This window comes from Protopterus annectens, chromosome 2.part2, assembly GCF_019279795.1.
Source record: "Protopterus annectens isolate FY-2018-M chromosome 2.part2, PAN1.0, whole genome shotgun sequence".
Taxonomy (NCBI): domain Eukaryota; kingdom Metazoa; phylum Chordata; order Ceratodontiformes; family Protopteridae; genus Protopterus; species Protopterus annectens.
The window spans coordinates 499,100,529-499,109,751 of NC_056730.1; positions in this window are offsets into that span (position 1 = coordinate 499,100,529).

Consider the following 9,223-nt stretch of genomic DNA (forward strand, 5'->3'; position numbering starts at 1 on the left):
AACAATGACATTGGTAATCTCCAAACTCAGGAGCCCACCCAGTTCGGGTTTGTAAAAGGCAGGTCATGTCTCCTAAACATGATAGACTTCTGTGAAGCAGTCACCAAAGCTGTAGAGGAGGGTAAGGTGGTTCACACAGCTAGATCTCACCAAGGCTTTTGACACCATCCCCCACTCTGGAATTATAGATAAACTCACTAAACTAGGTATAAATCCCTATGTCACAAGATGGGTTGCCAACTGGCTCACTGACAGATCCCACACTGTGAAAGTAGCAGACTCCAAATCCAACTTCAGACCAGTGACAAGTGAAGTACCACAGGTTTCAGTCCTGGGTCACCTCCTGTTTGGTATCTTCTTCTCTGATGTACAGGCCAACACAGAAAGTCTTTGGCTAATGAAGTTCGCAGATAACTGCAAACTAAGAGCCATAATCAAAACTCCAAAAGATGTCCTACAAAAGGGACTCGCTGAGACAGATGTCTGGTGTTAAAGCCATGGCCTCAAGCTCAATGCCAAAAAGTGCATTGTCATCCCTTTTGGTAAACACTCAGTACCCATGAACTACCACATAGGCGGTAGTCTGCTTAACACTGAAAGTGTGATAAGAGACCTTGGGACACAGGTGGACAGTAGTCTCTCCTTTGATAATCACATCACCACAGTAGTCAGAAAATCCTTCTACATGGCACACTCATCACAAAAGGTTTCTCATCCAGGAAAAAAGAGGTCATTGTTCCCCTCTACTCATCACTCATTAGACCCATTATAGAGTACAATGCCCCTTTTGGTATGTAGCTCACAAGACATCTACAACAACTGGAAAGGCCAGAGAAATACCTCACAAAGAGGATTACCGGCCTCAAACAGATGCCCTATGCAGACCATCTCAAAAAAACTGCAGCTTTACTCCATTGCATGTCACCTACCCAGAGGAGATCTCTGCCTAACAGACAAAGCTATGTCAAACCCAGAGCTTTTAGACATGCTCCACTTAAAGAAATCCCAATCCCTATGAGCTACACAGTCTAGGGACCTAAATCTTGTCACCACAATAAACAGAACATGCTGGAGGGATAGATTCCTGTCCCAGAGACTTCCCATACTCTGGAATAAACTACCTATCTATATCAAACAAAGCTCCTCATTAATGCTCTTCAAGAAAAATTTTGATGATTGGATGGGGGATAGGAAATTCACCCCGGGGATCACTTCTGTGGCTCTGCTCAATAGTGGCACAGGAAAATAATTTTCTTGGGTGGCGAAAGCCAGGGTACCTTTGGCTATGCTTATATAGGATCTAGGGCCAATTGCCTAGTATCTACCTATGAACCTATGAACCTGAGTACTGGGTTTGTGCAGCGCACCTCAGAGCTTAAACAGGAAGGCAATGGGAAGGGAAAACAGTAGTAGGAAGGTAATCAAGGAGAACTAGCATAGATGGCAGGTGAAATGTATCAGAATCAGCCAATTACAGAGGCACCAGCCCAGCCCAGCACACTACTATAAACTATGCAAACACATTTCAGTCTGTTTTTACCCCACAAACTCTACACCACTAGTGTACACAAAAGGGGAAATTTTACCTAACAAAAGCAACAAAATGATAGAGGCTGCTTTTGCTCTCATAAATCAATATGTGGAAGAGGCTAAGGGTGGTGAGGATGATAATGCTGATGACCAACCCACAGTGAGGAGAAGGAGAATAATGTACAGACTCAGGGTAACCTTCCAGGGGCTGCATGAGCTGGATATAATGGAGCACTATAGGGTGGACAGGGACCTCCTACAGCAAATTGTTGAGCTGTGCAGGCCACGCATCACACACAGAACCAACAGAGGGGAACCCATCTCAGTGGATACCAAGGTATGTGTAGGCTTAAGAATACTAGTCACATGTACCTTCCAAAAGCCAACAGGGGATATCATGGGGATCTCACAGGCATCAGTATCCAGGGTACTCCACCAGTTCCTGGATGTCATGTCAGCACATGCCAGTGAGCACATATAGTTCCACAACACCAATGAGGTATTAACCAGCAATATGTGTCTCTTCCACCAAATAGCAGAATACCCTGAGGTAGTGGGTGCTATAGACTGCACGCATATACACATCAAAGCACCACCTGGCAAGCAGGGTAGGGTCTACATTAAACCGCAAGGGCTTCCCCTCCATCAACTGCCAGGTCATCTGCGATGCCCAGGGCATTATAATGAATGTGTGTGCTGGCAGCTCTGGAAGTTATCATGACTCCCACATCTGGCATATGACTTGTCAGTGGGGACATCCAATATGGCCAGCTAGTGGGCGATGCTGGTTATGCACTGGAGCTGTGGCTAATGACACCAATCAGAAATGCACACACACCCAAACAAGAACTCCATAATGAGGCACACAAAGAAATGAGAATCATAATATAGCATGTGTTTGGGATGCTCAAGTCACAGTTCTGGTGCCTGGACATATCTGGTGGAGCCTTGTAGTACTCTCCAGCTACATGTACCCATATTTTCATTGTATGTGCCATGCTACACAATATGATCCTGCAAAAACAGCTGCAGCAGGAACAGCACAGGGCAGAGCCACATAGCCCCCCACAATTGCCAAGGCCAGCAGAGGCACAGACTGACTCAGAGGAGGAACAAACTGAGTCTGCCCATGTAGGCAGAAGGAGGTGTGCCCAGCATACCCAGGCTTTGGCAAAGAGGCAATGTATAGCACATACACTGACACGGTAGGAACCCAGTGATGGACACCTCTCTCTGACTCGCACATACAGTAAAAGGGATGCCAAACATGGCACTACCTGTGCTTAACCATGTATAGGGAGTGTACTATGTGCATCTGACATAGCCCTCCAGCACCATCCTCAATACTGGCACAGCCAGAAGGTAAGTCACTTTCCCTATCAATTGCTGAATGGAGTAGTGTGTTCTGCTACTGTATCTATGGTATGGTTGTGAGCATGCAAGGGAATCAGGTGGCTGAATGGGATGGCAGCAGATAGTAGACACCTATATGGGCAGCATGAAATCCTGGTGTCAACATAGTAGGCAGTATTAGACAAGGTGACAAATCCCACTGCAGGACATATGCTGGGCCAAATGTGTGCCCATAGGACACATGCATGTCAGTGAGACTCACATACCCAACAACAGTCTCAGCCAGCAGGACAGGTGTAGATGACCACAAAGAAAGGTTGTGCTAAGGCCTCTGATTGATGGTAATGGAGAAAAGCTCCCTCCAGACCTACATAGACAGACTACAACAGGTCAGGTAGTTGGATGTTAGTTCTGAAGGGTAAGAAGTCTGAAACTGAAATGTAGTTCAATAAAACCTAAGATCTGTACTGCACTGATATGCCTCTAGTCTGCATGATAGGTCAGAATACAGAATGAAATGGAAGCAAACAGAGTACCTGAAATACCAGTACAGTCATAGCAAATGTTTATAGTTGTCAGGTGTCCCCCCAATCCTACGCAGAAATGTAGTAACATGTACATGTGGGTATAATAACAGTGGAGCACAGATTACCTGAGCTGGCCAAATTAGCAGGGTAGATTGTTGCACATGTACAATATGCAGGGCTCTGTGTGTTAGGTTGTTGTGCATTGTATATTGTGTGGAAGTGGTCAGCATGTAGGCATAGAGGTTTGTGTCCCGGTGGCCTATGGCCAGTACTGTTGATGACAGGGCCAAGTTCTGACAACTACAGTGCCAAACCCAATGCATCCCAGTAAGACCCAATCCAGCAGTAATCCATACTAATTGTTCAGATGTAATATCTGTCACCATCTGAAAAATAGACAGGGCATGAATGTGGGCCCAGACATACACATAGTACACAGGTAGAAGTACCCTAGACAGAGAGTGTATAAAATGTTACTGTCAAATGGACATACCTTTGGAACTGCACATACAGGTTAGCAGCACATTAGTTGTCTGTGTAGTATGGAATACTGATGTAGTCTGGCCAAACGCTAGCAGACCACAAAATGCACAGTTATGAAGTACTGAGAAACTGCTGATGTCCCCGCACAAGCCAGTATAAGGGGAATTCCCCATATATATCTGTGAGTCAGCTGCAAGAAGCTTCCATAGCACACATGCACTCAGTTCACCCCACCATTAGCCACAGGTTCATCACAGGTCATATCCCTGCTGTTGGGAATATGAGTACAATATGACCCCCACTTCTGTATGAGAAAACCCACAGAATGCAGCATGCCAAAGATGTGTTCCATCCAGGTGTGTCCCTAGCTGTAAGCAGCACCCTGCCAGCATCCACATCAATGTATTAATAAGGACAGAAATTATTGCCATTAACAACTTGCAGGCCCACCCTTTCACCCCAGGGGAATACAGTGGCTTTCAGCCTGGGACTGTAGGAGTGACAGAATGCACTGTCCTGGTACAGATGGCCTGCATCACTACCAAATGCCCTACAGTCCTCTGTCAAAGGCCTGTGTCTCACCCATACTGCCAATGTATGTTAACTCACAGAGTCCCAAATAACAACATAACACAGTCCACAGAACACAAATGCAAGGCCATGTTGACAAATCAGAGTAGCATGTCTACCATGTCCTACTGCATGAACTGTGGACCAACCCTTAAATACTGCTGGGATGAAGTGATGACTATGGGGATACTTATGAGATATCACTTGCATAATGTTAGTAAGAGGATAGAATAACAGAGGGGGGTAGAAGCATGGATGTCATGGAGTGTGTGAAGTCTGAAACTCTGATGTGTATCCATACTATCCCTGCCTGCAAACCCAGGCATGGGTGGCTCCAAACCTGCTCATAAACCACAATGTGAAGGGGAAATTTCCAGATATATGAGCCCTGCCTCTGAGTAACCTGTGTGAATTTGTACAGCTGAGAGGTATGGCCACAGCAGGATATGGCCATTCTGTCATGTCGATAGATGTACAAGCATGGGATACTCAGCCACCACAGTATCAAGATGCTGAACCATTTACACAGACCAATTAGCAAGTGTCTGCAGCTCCCCCTTCAGAATGGCATGAGAGTGTAAGAATATGTAGGCTGCAGACCACAATACTGGACACAGCTTCATTCATCTTGTATTCCCCAGGAACTTACTGTGAGCAAATATGTATATCTGTCAGCAGTTGATGACATAATACATCACAATGTAAAACAGTACATATTTTCTGAATATCTCTGCTAACACCAAAACCATGTAGCACAAGCAGCGCAGACACAATTAGTTACAGTATCCCACTATCCTTTGCCCATTGTGACTCCATATCGTCAACCTATCTACAGATATCCTGCAGAAACAGGTTGCTAGCTGTAGGTGTACGACACAAATGCCTGCACTGGAGTGCAACCTACCTGGAATGGATTCACACATTCAATACAGAAGGTCATACCGGGCATGCTCCCACACTTACAGAAATGAAGCCCATGTCTGACAACAACAGTGGACTAAATGAAGCCCATGTCTGACAACAACAGTGGACTCCATATCTGTCAGTTGCAGATTTCTCTGCACACACACCACATTGCACACCAGTCATGCACATCAGATAGGAATACACACATATATCCAAGGACAACACCCTATAATAGGTGAAACATACACAGAGATGTGAGGAAGAGAGAGAAAGACAGTGACAAAGAGTTTCCTATCATGAGGCCTGCCCCACTCACCGCACATCCAACTGGCTAATATATCATGATGTGCCAATGTCTATCACTGTAGACATTTGCTTCTGGTAGCTCTCAGCACTATAGTGTCTGTGGTGCTTGTAATACAAACTGTAATAACTGTGTAACATGACAGTACAAGTCATTATTCATCTAGCAGTCATATACACAGTCCTGCCAAATGTAAAGTTGTGTGTGACTGAGTGTTGTGTGTGTGTTTCCAGAGGAATGGTTTATGGCCCATTCACATACACTGCACTCCCCATTGCCCTAGTTTAGCTAGTCTGCTGATGTCAGTCACCTTGAAATACCCCTTTGGACAAGAATCATTCCTATAAGCTATGTGGTGTGTGCAATAACTGCGTAATGCTATAGTGTGATATGCTAATTAGGTAGAAGTCGTAATCCCACACATGGCAACTGTGAAATTCTGTGTGTAGAGATCAATGATTTTGAGGCCATTCACAGCAACTACACCTTCCATTGCCCTACTTTAGCAAGCCTGCTGATGTCAGTCACCTTGAACGACCTTCTTGGACTAATTTCAGACCTGTGAGCTCTGTGGCATGTGCAATAACTGTGTAATGCTATAGTGTGATGTACTAATTAGGTAGGAGTTCTAATCCCAGACATGGAAACTGTCTGTGTGTGTGTATAGATCAATGATTTTGAGGCCATTCATAGGCTCCACGTCTCCCATTGCCCTAATTTAGCAAGGCTGCTGATGTCATTCACCTTGAAATACACCTTTGGAGAAAGGGTAGACCTATAAGCTCCATGGCATGTGCGATAACTGTCATGCTATAGTGTAACATATCAGTTACTTAGGAGTTTTAATCTCAGACATGGCAACTGTGAAACTCTGTGTGTGAAGGGATCAATGATTTTGAGGCCATTCAGAGTCAGTACATCTCCCATTGCCCTACTTTACCAAGCCTGCTGATGTCATCTACCTTGAAATATACCTTTGTAGAAGGGCTAGTCCTATAAGCTCCGTGGTGTGTGTCATAAATGTGGAACAATATAGTAGCAGTAACTACACAGCTATGGGTTTGAATCTCATCTGTGGCAAGTGTTTGTGTGTGTACCTTAAAATGTTGTCCCCATTTACAGCCAGTACACATCTCAGAGCCTGACCTTAGCAGTCCTGCAGATATCATCTACCTTACAAGTATCTGTTGTAAAGCCTATACCATGTCAGGTCAGTGGTAAATGTGTAATATAATGGTCTGTAAAGGTTGTTAGGTAGAAGTTTGTATCTCACCCCCTGGTAAATGTAAATGTGTGATTAGGGTAAAATTATTTTTGGGATTGCTCAACCACTACATCACCCAATGCCAGTATTTACAAAGGCAGGTGATGTTCCTCAACTTAGAAGTACCTTGGGACAACATCCATCTAATAAGCTATGTGGCGAGTGTAATAAATGTGATACACTGTAGTAGCAATACATAGCTAGGTAGAGGTTTGACTCTCAGTACTGGTAAGTGTGTGTGTTTGTCATCAGTATTTTGTGTGGAGGTTGCTGTGATTATGTAATGACAGGATGCATTGTGGGGTAGGTTTTGCTAAATTATTATTTTGAGGACTTACTATATGTCACAATGTCCACCTTACAAGGACAACAGATGTCAAACAGCAGTGGGGCTGGTGTAGACAATCCATAGCCCTACATGTGACATTATGGATTGGTGAACAATATAGACAACCCTTGTATTAGTCAAAGAACACTCTCCACCCATGTCTCATACACAAACACACTTGGCTAGGCAACAACCACTATATTGGTAGTTCCCTGCATAATGCCCACAGATAGTAACCACGGTGTGATTGCAGTGGACTACATGCCAGTTGACCACAACTATGCCACTGACATCAGAATGTACTGTGATGTGTAACATCTCCTGACTGTGTGTTATCCAGCAAGCAAAAGAACATGGCACCCTGTTTCATCCTTATAATAGACAAATAAATGCTTACAGTGGTCCTTTGCTATGTTCCCCACTGGATGCCTCCAACACCTGTAGAGTCTGCAAATGTAACCCACAAAGGAAATACCATGCCTTATACACATGCCCTGTATGGACAGATGCCACTAGCTTCAATGAATATCTGTATCATGCTGTCAATGTAGGTGCATGTAGAACCTCAATTCCATAGCCATGTCACAACACATGAGGTCAGGAATGCCACATCAGATGATAATCTTTCCACACAACATGCCCCAGACACCCCAAGTACACTTCCACACATCAGAGAACATGCATATGGGACATGTGCACAACCCAGACACTGTCCAGGTTATGGAATATAGATTGCATACATGGCAAGCATTGCACAGCACTGGCCACCTACAATAGTATCTCAGATGAGTGGATGATGAATACAATACCTACATGTGTGGGCCAATCCAGGGATTACACCCTTGAGCCACACTGAAGACCATTGTCATGTGGCCTGATGCCAAGGTATTCTCTTTGCCTAGCCTTGTACAACCTTCTGGCACAGTCATCTACTACACACATGTGAAGCACTGAGCCCATGCATTTCAGTACTGGCAAGTATGTGTGTGTTTGTGTGTGTGTGTGTGTGTGTGTGTGTGTGTGTGTGTGTGTGTGTGTGTGTGTGTGTGTGTGAAGATTAAAGATTTTGAAGCCATTCACACTCACTACACCTCCCACTGTCCTACTGTAGCATGCCTGCTGATGTCACACACCTTGAAATAACCCTTTGGCCATATATCAGCCTGATAAGCTCTGTGGCACATGTGATAACTGTGTAATAATGTCATGTAGCAAACTAGCTATGTAGGAGTTCTAATCCTGACCCTGCCAACTGTGATAATGTGTGTGATTCCCTGTGAGAGTGTGATTGTGCCTTCATTGACACCTGCTTCTGTGGACAGTCACATGTACTATACTTCCCTTATCCCTCCTTTATCACTGTTGCTGATGTCACTCACCTTCAAAGATACATTTGGACAACTCTCCAACATGTAAGCTCCATGGTGCATGCAGTAACAACATAACAATGCAATAGCAATACATAGGTAGGGGTTTGAAACTCAGTACTGGTAAGTGTGTGTGTGTTATCAGTGTCCTGTGTGGGTGTTGGGGTGATTGCGCAATGACAGGGTCCATTGCAGTTTGGGTTTTGCCACATCATTATATTGAGGAGCCACATGTCCCATTGTCAACATTACCAGGCCAACATTTTCCAAACATTGTAGAGATTGTTGTTGACAATCCTCAGCCATAAATGTGTACAGCCATGTATAATTATCATGTGACAGTATGGATTAATACGCAATATAGGCAACCATCATAATACCCAGATACCACTCTCCACCCATGGATCATACACAAACATGCTTGGCTCTTACTCTCCTACTCCCTTCCTTTCTTACTTTGTCTCTCTGTCTGTCTCTCTCACTCCCTCTCTGGTGGATGTGGAAAAGTACACCTGCTTTGCTTAGGCAGCTTGAGTTTTATAAGTGATGCTCATGATCAGCTGATGGCCTGTGCACATATTGTAGTACCTG